Raw genomic sequence first — 19,018 nt, 5'->3', positions numbered from 1 at the left:
ACTCTACATTCCATTTCGTTCACTCTGTTCACTGTGACTTCTATTGTCTTTTGCATGGAGGAAATGGATTCCTTTATGGATTCGATGTTGGTTCTCAAACTATTGATCTCACCTCCTAATGAGGTATGTACTACCTCTAAATTGGCATTTATCTCACTTCTTACTGAGCTTTGTGCAGCCTCTATTTTTGAATGCATCTCTTGTTTGATATCTTGTATCTCTTTTGATAGTTCATCCTTGTGCTCTTTTAATTTCTGATCTATTTCTCGCTTTATTTCTTGAGTCATTGCCTCAGCAACCCTTGGATGTAGTTTTTGTCTTCCATTCCTGTTTTGCTCCCACTGGGGCTCTCCCCTGCATGGCTGCTGGCTATTGAGGATAGCTTGCTATCCTGGGTAGTGATAAACCTTGTAATTTTTCTCTGTGATTTTCTCATGGGGGTTCAGGGATTATTGGAGACTAATTTGCAATTTTGTTTTGGTGTGTCTGTTTTTGCTTGGTTGCTGATTCTGTATTGGTACAGAGAGTCTGTGCCTGATCTGGGTTCTGTTGGGGGTATACTTCCAGCTGCTGGTCTGACCTATATAGGATTCTCAGCTCTCTGCTGTAGATCCCTGGCAATTCCCGCCTTTGGAAGGGTTGAGCACCCTAGACTGTTCATGTTTGCTCCTACGAGTGCTCTTGACAAGATCAGATGCTCTGGATGCACTCTTCCAGATGCTGGAGTTGGCTATGGGCTCCTGATGTTTTTGTTTGTTTGGTTGTTTTTTGGGGGAGCCTGTTGTGGGCTTGAACTCTAGGTTTGGGTGCTGTCCATCAGCTCTTCAGCTCAAGGCTGGCACCCTACCATTTGAGCCACAGCACCACTTCTGACCCTTTCTGCTCATGTGATTCTGAGGAATCAGATCCAGGGCCTCATGCACCCAAGACTATCACTCTACTGCTGAGCCACCTTACCAGCCTGAGCTCCTGCCTACTATCAGGTGCTGGTGGCCTGTGTTGCCCAATCCCAGCCTAGAGTATATGGGTTGGGTTTTGGTGGGATTTGGGCTTCTCTTGTCCTGAGCATCCAAGTCTTTTGTTGTCACAGATGTACTTCCCAAGGGATACAGTTCCCTGTTTTTCATCCCTCTGCTGAGGCGTATGCTCAGTTGGGAGGAATTGGCTCTGTTGTTCAGGCACTGGATCGCCAGGCCTGGTTCTGGTCCCCCGCCTGGGGCACGCCAGTTAGGCCTGTGCTGCTGTGTATACCACCTAGGTTATGCAGCCTGGGGTACACAGTTTAAATTTCTGCTACTGTTGGTTGTCTTGACCCAGGGGCACTGTTCCTGGCTTGGCTGTCTAAGCTCTCTTCCAGGGGTGCTCTTGCTCTAGCCTGGCCAGCAGAGTGTGTTCCCAGGGCCGGTGGAGCTCTCGAACAGTTCCCAGTTTTAGTGGGTCCTGTGGTCCGGGTGTTGGGGTAGGGAGTCTGGGTCATGGTCTGGGGATTCCCTCCAGATCTGGTCTCCCTTGAGGGATACACTGTCCCCTGTGGGGTATTCACCCTGGAGCTAGTTGTTTCTGTGTGGTGTAGGTTGTCAGTTGCTGTTGCAATACGAGTTCAGTTGGGGTGGTTGCAGGCTGGGCTAGGGGTGGTGTCTCTGTGTTTCTCTTCTGTCTCTGCCTCTGTCGAAGCTGTCAGGTCCACAGTGTCCATGCTCAGGCGGCTTCTGCATCTGCATGTAGCTCCCTGTGTCTCTGGGACCCTGGCAGCCCCCATCGGGTTGTCCCAATCGATGGGTCTGACACCTGTACCTCAGGCAGATTCTGCATGAGTGATCTGCAGGCAGCCCCCTGTGTCTCTGGGACTCTGGCAGCCCCCGCCATGCCGGCTGGCCATGGCTTGGCATGATGCCATGTGGCCAGTGAATGTTAGGGGAGGGGTCTTCTGCTCTTCTCTGTTCTGAAATTCTTCTTTTCCTCTCTTTCTTTTTTGTTATTTTCCACCTCCTGTTTGTCTCTGAGTGTTCGTCTTTTTGTTGTTGTCAGTCTCTTGGGGAGATTAAGCATTGGAACTCGAACTCTCTTTTTGGTTGGGGAGAGCTTCGGTGTTTCCCTACTGCTTTGTCGCCATCTTTGTCCTTCTCTTATACAATAAAAAGGAAAACACAAGTTAACTTGATCTTTGTCAATCCTCTTTGTTCCATTCCCCTCCTAGGATCAGTTTCCACATCCAGGAACAGTTACTTCCAGGAACAATCGATGGTGCTGCTTGTGGTATAATGAATGTTTTCTGGCTTCACCAAAATAACACAAGGACACCTTTGGACCTGATGTAACACGTGTTTCAGAGACAACTTAGTAAAGAGAAAATACCAATTATATTGCTTATAAATACATTATCCATGAGTATATTGAGTTCAAACTTTGTAAGTGCTCTGTAAATTAAGGCGAATTTTAAATGGGAAGAAGATTCTCAGATCATTTTTTATGAGTATATATGCTGCACATTATTTCCCAAGTGTACATGAGTTAACAGTTAGGGAAACAATAGCAATAATAGGAGAAAGAGAAGTTCTGTGTTTAAGTATAAGGGTTCATTACACTATAGAAGACTCTATAAATAAGACAACATTGAAACAATAAAGCCAAGTCCAGTATGTAGATTTATGAGAGTGATATAGGGAAAGCATTACTCCTACGAGGAATACGAAGTATGAGGCCACTCTCTTTATAAATCACGCTTGTTAATCACGCAAATTTGTAGACAGTAGAATGGAAGAATAATTCTGTTTACAATGCAAGTCAGATGTAAGATCATGGACTTAACTGGAAAAAAAAAGTCCATCTTGAGAGAGCAGGGATTATACTAGCCATGAACTGGTGGATAAGATCACATTTTTCTCTTTCCTTTACTTATATATTTTTTGTTGGTGGTGGTCTTGGCACTTGAACTCTGGTCCTGGGCGTTGTCCCTCTGCTATTCAGCTCAGGTTAGCATCCAGCCTGGGGAGAACAGTCTTTGAGACACTATTTATAATTAACCAGCCAAAAACTGTATTAGAAGAATGGCTCAAGTGATGGAATACCAGTCATGAGAAAGATGGCTGAATAAGAGCTTGAGGCTTTTGCATACATACATACAAACATACACATAAACACAGAGGCACTTATATGTGCACACACAAATACACAAATGAAGCAATTCTCAGAATATGTAGAAAAGTTAGGAAACAATACATAATATGTCCTCAGTAAGATGAGAATCAAGTCATAATTTTTAATGTTAGAAACTCCTCAAGTGAAGTTTCTTCAAAAAAGTTTAAGAATATTACATAGATAGGGACCAGAGATAGTAAGAGAGTCAAGTAATCATTATGAAAGGATCAGATCCATGGAGGAATGAATCAGGGACCCCAAATGTGTATCTGAAAATGATCATATCCTCTGTGAAATGTTAGAACATCTTTTAAAATAGTACATGAACAGTCGGAGCAGTCTAGTGGATGATATCATTGGAGAAGTTCAGAATTGCTAGTCTGTATCTAGATTAAATAAAGCAAGAAACTATGGCGGGTCAATGTGATACAAGCCTAGGATTCTAGCACTCAGACTGACAGGAGTTTACAAACTGGAATTACATAGTGACACCCTTCCTGCACCAGGTAGTATAATTTTGTCTTAATAAAAGAAACCAAACAAGAAAGGAATACGCAGTTGGAAGGTTGGGCTAATTTTGTCATAATGTTTTGAGAAGTCGTTTCCTATTGAAATGCAACTCATATATAATCCTCAGTTCTGCTTTTAAATGGTCTCTTCATTACAGAACATTCCTAGATGCAAAATGGCTCATGATTCCCATCCAGAACTTGAAAAAGTAAGAAATCATCATTCTGTTAGATTCCAAGAAAAGGATGAAGGATTACAAAAGATTAAGCCTGAAGATATAGCAAAGTTGGTCTAATGTAAGAATTTATAGATCTTGCTTAATTAGAGTTTAGATTTAAAATATATATTTTGGTTTTGTTTGTAATTTCATATTCTATAGGATACTACAAAATTCTTTTTAAGTAGAAGGTTTAATTGAAAAATTTACAAATGTTTCTTACATTCTATTTGCCTGGAATATACTTTCAAGAGAGTTATAATTAGAACTCTGTTAATAGAGATTTCAAACAGTTCATTTATAAAACGATAATGTGAATAATGTAGACAGAGTTGCAACAATAGATGATATTAATTTATAACTTTAGAAAAAGGCAATTTTTTGAGGCTTTGGTATAACATTGTATGAAGAGAATAATTGTGTGACTTCTTCTTTCTTCTACCTGTATGTAACACAGGAAGCAATTTCCTTAATTATGTGTCTCTGTATACAATGAGAAAAATGCTAGGTTTGGGGTTTGTTTTTATTTTTGTTTTATTGTTTTCTGCTAGGGGTTGAACTCTGGGCATGGACACTGTCTCTGAGGCTGTTTATGCTCAAGGCTTGTGCCCTACCACTTCAACCTCAGTACCACTTGTGTCTGGCTTTTGCTGAGAAGTTTATTGGAGATAAGAATCTAGGGAACCTTCCTGCCTGGGTGGGTTTTGAAATGTAATCTTCTGATATTAGCATTCTGTTTATCTACGATAGCTAAAAAAGTATAAATATAAATAATATTTGCAAGAATACCAGTGGAGGAAAAATGATGCAACCCAATTTATTGTGGTGCTTTTTCCAGAACACGGAGGGTATCACATTAGCAGAGGTGTAGTATTTTTTCAAAATGGAGATAAGCTATTCGTGATGTGAATTAAGGGAATTTTGAGGTGCACCCTACAAGTTGGAAATTGTTGGTCTCAGATTACTTTATTGCATAAACCTTGGGATTGATGGTCATAGAAATAATAGCTTAATCTGATAAATAATTGCTTACTCTTGAAGAATTAATTATAACTGATGTTTCATAGTTTTATACTATTTCATAATGTGGCTATTTTTCTGTTCACTTCTCTATCTGTAACACCCCATTGGAAAATGCATATATGGAATGTTCATTATTTCAAAATGAGTAGTTATTAGTCATAAGAATTTTGAAGAACACATATATTCTGTCCTCTTAACAACTTATTTACTTTTAAAAGTTCTGGCTTTCCGTAGAATTAAAGTGTTTTCTGTTTTAGCATGAGAAAGTACTACATTTATTTTTTTTTCAAAATATTGGCAAGTATATTGTGAAAATATTGTCTAGTTGGACAACATTCAAGTTGATGGCCCTTTGATTAAAATTCAAATTAGATGCCAAATAGTAATGATTTTTAAAAGTTACTACATAAAGAATAATATTTACTATACCAATACAGTGAAATATTATTTCATGCAGTTTATTTTTAAAATTTAATTTTAATGTCAAAATGATGTGCAGTGGGGTTACAGCAATTGTAAGCTAGTGAAAACACAATTTTTCAAACTTGTTACCCCCTCTCTCATTTTTCTCACAGTTTTACTTCACCCCAATATGCCTCACAAGTTGTAATGTACATTTCCAACTTATTGTCTTGTGAGTATTGCTATTGCATTGGTTTGCCCTTTGTCCTCTGTCTCGCCATTTTGTTGTTCCTGTTCACTTCCCTAATTAAGGTAAATGCATGCTCAATACACAGGGTACCAAAATCAAATACAGCAGGGAATAAACCATAGAGGAAAATCCCAAAGAAAATAGAAATCACATTGTACATTACAAACAACAACTGCAAATAAATATCTCTGTTTCCATAGCTTGGAGTTCATTTTGCTCAGCATCCGCTCATATGATCATATACATGCATAACAAAGCCACTGGAAAATAATAGTTTCATGGACAGTATATCAGGAAAAAATATATTAACTGTTTTTATGGTAAAGGTGGAATTAGGATTGGTGAATTCGTGATTCTGATAAAGGAATTTCAAAAAAATTTAAAAGTTTATGACAGGTAAATTTTAATTGTTCAACCTTTTTCACAAGTTAACCTATTAAGAAATTTTAAAATTACCTGGGAGAATAGGCTTTCATGTAAAGAAATCCATAGAGACTTAGCTGAGATGGAGCAATGTGGGTAAGATGGCTCATTTTCACACTAAATAAACAAACCTCACAAACCTTGCTGTAAATCATGTAGATTCCCTTGAGAATTGTCCTTAACCAGGAAAAATACTCTTACTGTGTGAAAACAAGGTTGTAGTGGAATTTAAACACAAATTTTGTAAAAAAAAAATAAGAAATTAAAATTTGTGAATTGACTTTAATTACCTGAATAAGTTTAATTTTCTGAATAAGATAATTTGGTTCAAATTATTTAGGGAGAGAGTGTCCTCCACAATGAAAGAAGGTATTGGGTTTACACTTTTCTGTTTGTAATACTTTCCACAATTTCTTTCCACGTGAAGCAGTGAAACACAGAAAAAAATCTGATTGGATACATCAAACCAATTATTTCGCATTTCTAAGTAGCTCACAAATATAATATCCTTATTAACATGAGATAATGAAGACTTCTCTTATTACATAAGCCAAAAACTTTTGGGATCAGAAAAGAATTGAGAATATTGAAAAGGTAAGAAAACACGTTCTTAGAAGCCTTAGCTAAGTGTATTGGTTTCTGCAGTGGAGGGAGGCCAAAACTTTTTGATGTAGATTGTCTTATGTTTTTGCTACCTAAAGTGATTTTACAGAGTCTATTTGGCTCAGTGTATTGCAGAACACATTGAAGACATGAAAATAAATTCCACATCCAAATAAAAGAGTTTTGAAAGAGAAACCATGAAGATATAGCAGTGCGGGAGGCCTTATAGTCCTTCAGCTTTACTAGACCTGAAGCTAAGAAGCTTTGATTAATTGGAAATCAGTCAAGAGCAAAGAGGAGAACAGAGAAGTAATACATAGAAGTATTGCCTTTGTAACAGACACTGTAATCCAAGGAATGGGTGATTTAACTCTATTCTTCTCCATACATTTTGTTGAGCAAATGCAAGACCATGAGAAAAATAATCTATTGAAATAATTCTGCAAAGAATAACTTCACTGTTCTTGATATGGTATCTAAGGAGAGTCTTAAGAGTGAAGATAAAAGTGGAGTATTCTTTGGTTTCTTCTAAGCATCTTGTTAGCAAAATATATCTTTGAGGTTAGAAGTGATTGAAGCAAAAAGTGGTGGAGTATTTATTTATTTTTGTTTTTTTTTAATATTTAATGCCCTAAATTTATTCTAATCTACTGCCGTTCAAGAACTGGGTTACATTATCAAGTAAAGCTAAACAAACAAATGAAGAGTTCGCTGGTGTTCCTCAAACCCAAATGATTCACTTTTGAAACTGGAGGTTTCCTTTCTAAGGTCTGTTCCCTGTCTAGATACCCAGGGGTGGGTGCCAATGCTCTCAAGGTAGAGTATTTATTTTTGAGGGCACTTTAGACACGAGAAGATTTTCAAGGTAAATGAACAAAGAAAAAAATTATAGCTAAATATTTGTGATTACAGGTTCTTGAACTGGTTTTTTGGAGACAAAGTTTTGCATTACAGTTTATCCTCATTAACATAGATGAGTTTTCGTGGCAACCAAATGCAAAGGGGAAGTTTAATGGACTCACTTGGACAAGTAAACACTATGATAGAAAATAATGGGAAATAAAATTTAGTGAAATATTTTGAACAATTACTTTGCCAGAACAAAGAAGGAAAGATATAATTCAAAATCACTTGATTTTATTAAAGGTATGAAAAAAGAGTAATGAAGACAGATGAGAGGAAACACAGAGAAATGTTTTCTCTCCAGTAGAATAATGCGTTTTTGATCTTGTTTCTTCCATTCTATCTTCACAAGCTATCAAGCGTGCCTCATGACTGGAGTATCCAGTTCAGACAAAGAGCACTCGCAGATGAAAATATTCGCAGTAGATGTAGGTGCTTTATAACCTTTGACAATGTACTTAATCTGTTCTAAATTCTCCCCTACCCCAAACTGCCCTCTTTGAACAGCTTTGTTTGCTTTTCCCAAGACTTCCCTTCATTAACTGCTTAAAATTTTGATAGGTCATATTCATACTCTCTTGAGATTGTTGTTTGGTTGTGATTTTTGTGTTTTTTTGTTTGTTGTTGTGTTTTTAACTGAATTTCAAAAGGTTGTGCAAGTATATTACAATTGAATATGTCCATCTAATTGTCAAATGCTCCAGGATTAGAGTCACTCCTTCTATCATTCTCTACCAACCCCCTTCTCCAAGATTTATTTCAGATTTACCACTTCATTTATTACATGTGTATATTGAGTGTTCTAGATATATTTGCCCTTGTTCCATTTTTCATTCATTCTATGTCTTTACTATTATTCCTCTCAGGTTTCAATTTCCTGATAGTCATTCTGTTAAACTGTCTGTTAATATTTTGAAAGGTTTATATACATCTCCTGCAGTTTCAATCCCGCATATACATGAAGTGATGTCAGCTTATATTTCCATAATTCATTTGCAAGACTGGAGATGTGAAGCACCTAGACATGATTTTATTCTAATCCATTTGGAACATTAATCTTTAGTCAACAAAAAAGTTTAAAAATGGCTTAGAATTTATTGTACTAGTTTTTATAAATGGCTTTGTAAAATGGTGTGATTATTTTATTTATTTGGAAAAAGAAGAAAACTAAGATTTACTACTATAGAGGTATATGATAGAAATAGAAGACAGATTTTATGTTTGTCACATCTCTGATGAGGACCCATATTCAAGACTTGAAGTCATATTTCTAACTATGTTAAACAGGGAACACATAAAACAACGCATGATAAGGCAACTATTAGTGACTTTTTAAAATGTACCTTCTTATGTGATGAAATTTACTTTATTAGCTAATATTTGGGTTTGAAATATAGGATGCTGATCTGTTTAACATATTTCGGGAAGGCATCTACTCAAACAATGCCAATGGTGTGGGGGGTAATATTTCTACAATTTAATGAATGGTTGAACTTGTTTGGGATTAGTGCTGGGTAAATAAATCAATTCTATTGTAACTTGCCCCTACATTGAAAAACTTGTAATGTCACTATCATCTACTTGCCAAGTGTTATTCTGGCGAATGTGATTTTAAAAAGTTTATTTGAAAAGGAGTATACTTTCAGAAGATTAAATGTAGGTTATCATTGGTTTGAGAAAGACAACATTTTTATACTACAGAACCAAGTTTTACTGAAGTAACAGTTTTTTGAAGCTCTAAGGATCTTCTCAATTAAAGTTTTTCTAAATTATATTTGACTTCTAAGTCAAGATTTCCTAGCCTTGGTAGACCATGTATGGATCTACCGTTCCAGGAAGTACTTTTGGCCTACTTATGCTGGGCTGAAATCTTTCATTAATCATTAGGAGAAGGTATTAAAAATATTCTTGTGACATTTGTGATTTTGTTCACTCAAATGGGCTTGTCATCTGTAAATTGAAAGTTTGAATTACAGTACTTTCTCTCATATTTTATGATCTCATCTTTCATTTTAAGTTGACTTGCATTTCACAATAGCTTACATCTAAATCCTGCAAGGAATTAAGGACCTGAAATATTATAGGAAATGAGAAATTGAGACATGTCTTCAATTACTTACTGTTGGCATGTTGAATGGGCCTAGGTGAAAACTCTTGCTCTTGTTATCTGATGATGCAGATAACTGGGAACTGGTATCCTAGGATCCGTGGGTCCTGCAGAAGAATAATAGCTTTTAGACATCATATCAGCAAAATTTTGGTAAAATCAGTAAGAATGCTTCAGAAATATGGAGAAAAACAGTTTGGGACCAGCGACTTAAAACAATAAACAGAGCAGCAGAGTAAAATACATTATAGATTAGAGGAAAACAATACTGTTTTTTTACCATGTAAATTCAGAAGATCAAGAACACTTAGATGGTATCACAAATTTATACCGAAGACATTGCATTGATACTTTTTATATTCTAAAAATAATTATTTATATTCCAATCTATTTATGGGAATAAATATCAATTTAGTTGTCAAATTATCATCTAATTCTAGTAAGTTTCACTGTGTGAAATTTAAGATCAACACATATAAATAAAAATATATAAGTATATATAATATAAGAAATTATTTTCCATTGTTTTGTTGTGGTTAGGGTATCAAAGGCAACTCCGTTTTAAAGTATTGTTCCATTATCTCTACCTCAGTTTTTGGTAGAGTTAGATCTAAAGCTTTACCATTTCGAGATTTACAGCCTAGAGGCAAGAGGAAGCACTGTGATTAAAACATTACCAATTTAAGGCCTAATATCGAGGACTTGTCGAGGAGCTATGAAAATATTTGTTGATAGAAAGTCAGTAGTGTAAGTTCCTGCCTGGTTGGATTGTAGACAGGCTAGGACATTAGGTAACCATGCATATGAACAATATTTTCACCTTCTTGGCTTTAGCTACTTTTGAAATGTTTGGTATAATAAACAAAGGTATTTTAATAAAATACTTTGAATATCTGCCTTTAGCTAACAACTCATGGACAAGGTCTAAGTGTCCACTGTAGGCTTCCCCAGGAAGAGGGGTATACTCATCCTCATGCCTATTTTTAGAAAATACCTTCTATTCTGAATAATTCATTCTCAACTATTCATCTCTCTATGATCCCTTGTAACTAAGATTAGTTTTGTTCCAGTAAGACAATCTATGCTGTCACGGTAAGATATTCTGGTTGGTCTCTTCCTACATGGAAGAAGGGTAAAGGGTCAGGAAGACATTAGTGCCATTGAGACCTCATTTTGGAAATTTTAAGCTGCAGAAGTTTCGAAGTAGCTTTTAAGAAGGCTTACTTTGAATCCATTAGCTCCACAAAGCTAACTCAGTTGATAAGTAAGTACTTGAAAAGCCATCACCTTTGGACTTAGCTATAAAGGCTTCAAAATATGATCAAATTTAAAATGAAATAGACAAAATAGTCATTGACAGAAAAATTGCAAATGTGAGCAATCCACCATACAATATAAGTTTTTTTCCACTATAAACAGAATTTAGAGAAATAAGATCAATAACATTTTTAGGAACAATAAGGGTTCATTGTTACAAATAGGCAATCAAGGATATATGCCTGTATAAAGATTGCATCATTAACTACTTAAATTTAGAGGATACTACAGGCTTCAGCAGCAGTTCTACCCAAATGACAACAATACCAAGATTAACATGGCACTTGCACATGAATGATATAAAAATTTGTGAAGTATTCCATATTTTTCATTTTTCAGATGCAAGAAATGAAAAACAGTTATTAAAAGGTTGATTACAAAAATACAAGTGCAACAGCATATATAATTCATAGAATTAAAGGTTAGGTTGACATCAGTGTTTAAATCTTCACCTTAGAAAGGCCTTTACATAGCATAACCTTTACACAACTTGAAATTAGATAACATTGTCATCTTATCCCAAAGAAATAAAATACTATAAGGACCTAGGGAAAAAAAGGAATCTTAAACTTTTTCTATAAGGAATGCAATTTGAATGGACACATTTATTAATTAACCTATATATTATAAAACAATGTAGAATTCAAAATATATCTAGGAGAGAAGGAAATGGATTATGGACATTATACAAACATAGATATACTTTTTTCAGACAAGCACCAGGAATAACTTAAGTTTCTATACTATTCATTTCCACAGATAAGTTAAAATTATTTCTGATTTTAAAAAATCACAAACTCTGCAAAAAACATTATAGATGTATACAAACAACTCTTGAATACATTTTGACATCAATGTCAGGCAATTCACTTGGAAGAATAACATGGAATCCATGATTTTTTAAAGTAAGATATTGCTGTTGCTTTGCATTGTGAAAATATTTTGTAAGGACATGAATGATGAAAGTTTTGAAATTTAAGAAACTTAACCAAACCATTACGACTTTTGGAGGGACACAAATGACGAACTGGCATTTTTGAAATTTAAAGAACTTAACCAAACCATTACGATTTAGGAGAACAATTTGTAAAGCCTTTCACAACTTCAAAGAGGTAGTGATACATACTTATCCTTTTGGCAATATCAAATGCAGTTTCTTCCAAGTTGTTCTTCAGACCTGGTTTGATATAATGGTTCAACAGAAGTAGATACAGCATATCTTTGCTATTTCTATTCCCAGCAGCAAGATGCAAGGTGGTCAAGAGGACTTTAGTTTGGGCATTTGTATCTGCATCATGATGAAGTAAGAAAGAAACCACTCTGATATTATTCCACATATAAGCACTGTGCAGGGGTGTCCAGCTATTCACAGTTATTACATGAATATCTGCCTTGAGCTACCAACTCATGGACAATATCTAAGTGTCCACTGTAGGCTTCTCGATGAAGAGGGGTATACTCATCCTCATCCCTAGTATTTATATGAGTGGCCTTTTTGGAAAGTAGTCTCCGCACTGTAGTAAGCCGATTAATTTCGGCATCCCAAAGAAGAAATTTACTTGGATCCTTCTCCATTTTTTCTCGTAATTGATATCATTTCTCATTTTTCATATTGTTCCTTGTCTTCATCAGAATTGCCTAACCAGAGACTTTGAGTACCAGTGGGAATGAGGTGTCAATGAATTTCCCTTATAGTTCACGTTGGTTGAACTTGTTGGGAAAATCCGGTGAATTTTCGGTATGTTTTTTCACCGTGATTCATTTTCTCTTTTTCCATTTTTACTATTCTAAATTATTCTACCAGGAGAATAGGGATTGATAGAGAGCAGAGAAAGATTTTCCTCCGTATTCAAAGGTACAGACTGAAAATGAGGACCAGTGGTATCTTCATGAGCAGCTTATTCTAGGAATGAGAAAATAGGAAACAATACCTTCTATGTAAATGATTTGGGAAATACCATGATATAGTGTAAGAGTACTCACTATTCAACATAAGACCTTTCTAATAGATCCATAATTTATTGGTACTCAAATTAGAAAAAAAATGTATAATGCAGTAGTAAAATAGAAGTCCTTTGCATAACTACTTAAATTCCTTGTTTTTTTTTTTTAAAGACACTTGTTTTCATCTAAAAAAGTAGGCCTGTTTATTGTCTTTAGGTGATTTTGATGATTGAAGATGCTTAATGAGAAGTCAAAATGTATTAGTAATCCTTTGCTATCAATTAAATTTCACTTTTCTTCTTGGAGAATATAATGATCAAAGCAATAGTTCAGAATCAGCAAGCAATAGTTCAGAATCATGCTTCCAGCACAAGTGGATCACCAGTAAGTAATACTCGATACCATTTTCCAAAAAGGTTTATCACAGATACAATCAGCCTGCCTCTCTAGTTGCTTTCCTAGCCTGGACCTATTCCTTCATTGTACAGGAAAAGTGTGATTCCACTGATTTCAGTCAGATCTGTTACTAGAATTTTAAAGGATTTAGGTGCTTTTTTAAATTAGTTGTGGGGCCTGAACTCTGGGCCAGGGCACTGTCCTTGAGCTCTTCAAATCAAGGCAAGTGCTCTACCACTTGAGCCACAGCAACACTTCCAGATTTTTCTGTTTATGTGGTGCTGATTTGGGAAATGGCAGGGCAGAAAATGAAATGATACAACCGAAAATATAAAAGCAAAACAAAGTAGGATAATTATGGAGCAATTATATTATCTATGAGAAACATGAAAGAGAGAGAGGAAGAAAGATACAGATGTGCAATGACCTATCTAGCCACAAAATCCATGCTTCTGATCAATTTACAGAACAATTTTTTTAAAGAGATGGAAATAGAATTCATTTATTTACCTTAAATTAGTAAACACATTTTTAGTAGCCTACGTAAAGAGACATACCTTTGACCAAATTACAGACAAGAATTTTAATCCTTTGGCTGGGAAGGTGGCTCATGGTATAGTGCTTGCCTTGCAGCTTACTAAAGTGCGGAGACTACTTTCCAAAAAGGCCATTCATATGAATACTAGGGATGAGGATGAGTATATCCCTCTTCATAGGGAAACCTAGAGTGGACATTTAGACATTGTCCATGAGTTGGTAGTCAAGGTAGATATTCATGCAATAACTGTGAATGGCTGGACACCCTGCACAGTGCTTCTATGTGGAACATATTGCAACAGCGCGTGCACACACACACACACACACACACACACACACACACACACACACACACACACATATACACACACATCATCAGATTTCTTCTTAAGTATTTTTTGTGCATGTTCTTAAGAAGAAATTTACATTACTAACTTGAATTTCTGACAGGACAATATCATCACTGTACATCTTGCTTCTATGCTCTCAGTTTTAAATTACTATCTAAGTATGTGCATTAGATTAGTATAGGAAATAGTAGGATCCACACTGGTGGCTCATTTCTTTAATCCTAGCTAATCAGAAAGACGAAATCTGATGATTGTGGTTTGAAATCAGACCAAGAAAAAAAGTCTATTAGATTTTGATTTGAAAGTAACCTGCAAAAGCTAGAAATGGATCTGTGGTACAAGCAGTAAAATGCTAGCCTTGAGAAAACTAAAACAAAAAAACATAACAATTCTGGGACAGAGACAGGTCCTGAGTTCAAGCTCTAGTATTAGCAACAAACTAATGAATGAATGAATTTATTAATTAACTAAAAATAAATTAAGTGGTCACCTGTGGAGTGGAAGGTAAAATGTAACAACCATGGTGACTGGCTTATGTATTATTTTGTAATAAGGCAAATTATCATTTGTCCTAAACACTAACATTTTATTTGAACTTTTTTGTACAATAAACCCTGAATTTGGCATGCGTGTATATTTGTGTGTGCATGTGCACACCTGTGTGTATGTGTATATGTGTGCTTTGTGCTGTTGCAATGTTGCTTGCCAATGTGGACAGGGTGAGGCTTAAAAGAGCTGTTGTTATATTTTTATTTATCAGTGTTCCATTCTGTCATTTCAGTGGAACCACCCTTCTGTACATTTTATTTTTCAAATGATAAAAATATCATTATCAAAGCATTTACACCATTAAGTTAGATAAAAGAGATCACTTTCAGCTCTTAGTATTTGTTAGGTAAGAAGATACACATATAATTAGGTAGTAAGTTATTGCTGTAAGATGAACTGTCAGTACAAAATATGTATTTGACCTCTTAAATTGGTTATACTTTTAAGATATACTCATGGAGTGATTTTGAGTGACTTGACCAAACAGGTATTACTTTCTGGTTATTCCTGTGAAACACAAGGTGGATAAACTCTTTACGCATTTCTGTTGAAAATAACGTTTTTGGTAAGATCGTATCTATTCACACTAATATAATAAACCCCGTATTTTTTAGATTTGAATATCCCATCATACTGACTGAAAATCAATATTGTGGATATGCTTGTTAGATTTACATTTCAAAAATAAAGAAACAAAAAGAATGTGTCAAGTGGCGCTGTAGCTCAAGTGGTAGGGCACTTGCCTTGAGCTGAAGAGCCCAGGGACAGCTCCCACACCTACAGTTCAAGCTCCACGACCGACAAAAAAAAAAGCATGTGTCATCTCCAGACTGTGGATGCATTTGAAGTTGTTTTGCACATACAAAGATTTCTTCGTTAATAGTTCTTTTGTTGGAGTAATTATCACAAATTTAACAAATAAGGCTTTTTGAATATCTTTTCGAATATAAATAACATCTCAGAGCGAGTCTTACAATTTCTGAAAACCCTTTGGATATTTTAATATTATTTCAGTTCATTGACTATAGAGCTAAAGACATTTCTGCAATAAACATTGTTAAAATCTGAAAAAGTAAGTGGGTATATAGGCTTTTTATGCATCATTTTATGGAAAGCCAGTTTTTATGAAACTAAAAGAAATAGAATAAAAGAATGTAAGTGAATTTTGTAAGCTAATTATTAGTTTAACTTTGTTTTCTATTAACACAGTCCTTTGAATGTAGCTGATGCAGTTAAATTATGTCCTTTGTGTCACTGTGCTTCAGTTATTTTTAAAATCTTTGTAGATATAATAGTGAATTTGTAGTATAAATAAAGGTCTTTGAAAATGATTTGGATTAATCTTGTGTTTTGTGTCCTACTCCCAAGAAAATGAGTTATTTTCAAGTATTAATAGTTTATGACTGAATCTTCAGTATCATAGGAAATTTTGAAAAAATGTAGTAGTATTGATGTCTTTTTTTGGGGGGGGTGGGTCTGGTAGTGGGGCCTGAACACTGGGCCTGGGCGCTTTCCCTCAGCTCTTCAGCTCAAGGGAAAAGCTCTACAACTTAAGCCACAGCACCATTTGCAGCTTTTTTCTTTTTGCTTATGTAGTGCTGAGGAATTGAACCTCATGCATGCAAGCCAAACGCTCTGTCACTGAGCCCCTTCCCAGCCCTTTATGTCTTTTGAAACCAATTGTATTCACAAGTTGGAGAATCTTTAATTCATGCTTAGTTCTTGGAATCCATGATTTTTAACCTCTTGTTCCTAACATTAATGATAGGTCAGACGGCATTTTTGGGTATATGAAAGGTAAAATATTTTTCTGAGGTCAAAATTGATTTTTATCAGTCTGGCTTTAATGACATTTTAAAGTAGTACCTTTCGCTCAAAATATTGGGTATAAAAAGCAATCAAAACACTTCTAATGGTAAACAACTTAGGTGAGCTACAATGTGGAAATGATTGGTCCATAAGACCTGCAGTCTGTTTCCATCAGGAATTGGGGAGGTCATTCTTTCAGTAAGACTTTGTTAAACAGTGATAGGGTCCCCAGGCAGTGCAGTGTTGAGTGAAGGGATACAATATGATTTCTACTATTTTGAGCTAGAAATCAAGAGTGTTATACTTTAGCAGTTCCTTTCACCAGGGAGATATGCATTGATTATGAATTTTGAGTTTTCATATTACCATTACCTATTTTCTTTTTTTTTTTTTTTTGGGTCCGGTCGTGGGGCATGAACTCTGGGCCTGGGTGCTGTCCCTCAGCTCTTCAGCTCAAGGCTAGCGCTCTACCACTTGAGCCACAGTGCCACTTCCGGCTTTTTTCTTTTTGCTTATGTGGTGCTGGGGAATCGAACCCAGGGCCTCAGGCATGCAAGGCAAGCACTCTACCACTGAGCCACCTTCCCAGCCCGCGTTACCTATTTTCTAACAAAGATAAAGTGAAATATTATGAGTGTACACAATAATTCTGAGAATTTCTCCTAGAAATTGTAGACTAAGTGCTGATATTTTAGTCATAAAATAGAATGAGGTTAATTGATACAGTTGGAGATGTATCTCAGGATAACACTTACCATGTGTGCAATGTTGTACTAGTAATTCCAACTCTGAAGACTTCAGTATCATCATCTGAGAATTAATAATGTAAATAGTTCCACTTTATGGAATTATTGTGAGGATTAAATTAGATACCATGGTTAAAGAACGTGGAAAAACAATCAATTAGCATTTGGCACATTCTACCTGTTATTTTATCATTTGATGAATTCTAACATTTTTACCGTGATTCTATATACTGTCTCTTAATGATGTGCAGTGTAATGTATTGATATTCATTGCATTGATCACTTTTCTGTCACTATTAGGAAAATACCTGCAAAGAAAATTTCTTTTTTTTCTTTTTGTGTCTGGTCGTGGGCCTGAACTCTGGGCCTGGATGCTGTCTCTCAGCTCTTCAGCTCAAGGCTAGCGCTCTACCACTTGAGCCACAGCGGGACTTCTGGCTTTTTTTTTCTGCTTATGTGGGGCTGAGGAATCTAACCCAGGGCCTCATACATGCAAGGCAAGCGCTCCAACACTGAGATACCTTCCCAGCCCTGCAAAGAAAATTTCTCAGGAGGAAACTATTATATTGACTCATGGTTTAAGAGAACGCAGTTTAAGATGTCTCCATTGTTTTTAAGTATATTTTTATTATCTTAACTAGTTGTACAAGGAATTTCCATCCAATAAATCATTTTTTAAGTATAATGGATCTTTATATAACTTTTCCCTACCCTTCCAAACCTCACCCCATCTTCATTTTTACTAATTTCATACTATCTGCATTGAATATACTGTCTTCACTCTCTTCCTGCATAACTCTCTTTATTCCTTCCCTTTGATTTCCCCTCATATCTTCCAAGTGATAATTTCCTGGTATTCATTTTGTTGGATTAAAAGTTCAATTTTATAAAAAACTACACTTTTTAAATACTCCTCTGCAAATAGCATGCTTTGGTTAATATTGTTTTGTAAACTTGTATAAAGTTCTAGCTTCCAAATATGAGACAGAACATGGGTCCTTTGTGTATCTGGTTCTGACTTAGTTTACTTAACATATTTTTAGATCTATCTATTTCTTTGCAAATAATGTAAAATCTTCATAATTGATAGGTGCAATCCAATTGTGTATATATGACACACTTTCTCCAACCATCCCTCTGCCAAAGGGCATCTGGGCTGTTCCCATAACTTGGCTATGGTGAATAGTGCAGTAGTGAATATGGTTGTGGAAGTGTTTTTACTGTAACCTTTTGGAGGAATTCATCACTATCTTTCTGGGAGCAATCCTCTAACCTGTTTTCTAGAATAAGCACATCCTTCCCTTCATCTCCATCAAAAAGTATTGCAAATCCTCAAAAACACACTACCCCATACAGATCTCAATAAGCTAAAACCACACTGTGCCCATATTCTTTCAATACATTTTTCATAATTGTACATATAATTTAGTGAGAACCTTCTATGTACTTTCCTAATGTGGGAATGAGGGACATCACAACAGAGTAAAAGATATATGCAATTAAAATAGTTATTATCATATTTAAAATCTTGTTAAGCTCTAACTCATAGCCTCACTTACTATTACTTTAATCTTTATTTGATTATCTCCTAAATTATGACAGGTGAGTTAAATACAAAGGCAAAAAGTGTGGTTTGATTTTGATACTCATGTGTGAGGATGCACAATATGGACAAATAGATGGATTGGAATTAATAGCAATTATCCATTCTGGTAAAGTAGAGATAATTTTCCCAAACTGATTCTCACAATTCATATTCCATTCAACAAAAAGAAACCTGTAACAATTCCTTTT

General features: G+C 35.5%; 1 non-coding gene across 1 annotated transcript; it reads left to right on the top strand.

Annotated features, from left to right (window-relative positions):
* Nucleotides 1-11,118: 11,118 nt before the first annotated feature.
* Nucleotides 11,119-11,222, top strand: LOC122098662. The gene has a single exon (XR_006145767.1). It is a non-coding gene; the product is annotated as a U6 spliceosomal RNA (small nuclear RNA).
* The last annotated feature ends 7,796 nt before the right edge of the window (nt 11,223-19,018 follow it).

This window comes from Dipodomys spectabilis, unplaced genomic scaffold, assembly GCF_019054845.1.
Source record: "Dipodomys spectabilis isolate Male_0828 unplaced genomic scaffold, ASM1905484v1 ptg000483l, whole genome shotgun sequence".
NCBI lineage: Eukaryota > Metazoa > Chordata > Mammalia > Rodentia > Heteromyidae > Dipodomys > Dipodomys spectabilis.
The sequence above is the reverse complement of the archived record's forward strand: the minus strand, read 5'-3'. Positions and strand labels throughout refer to the sequence as shown.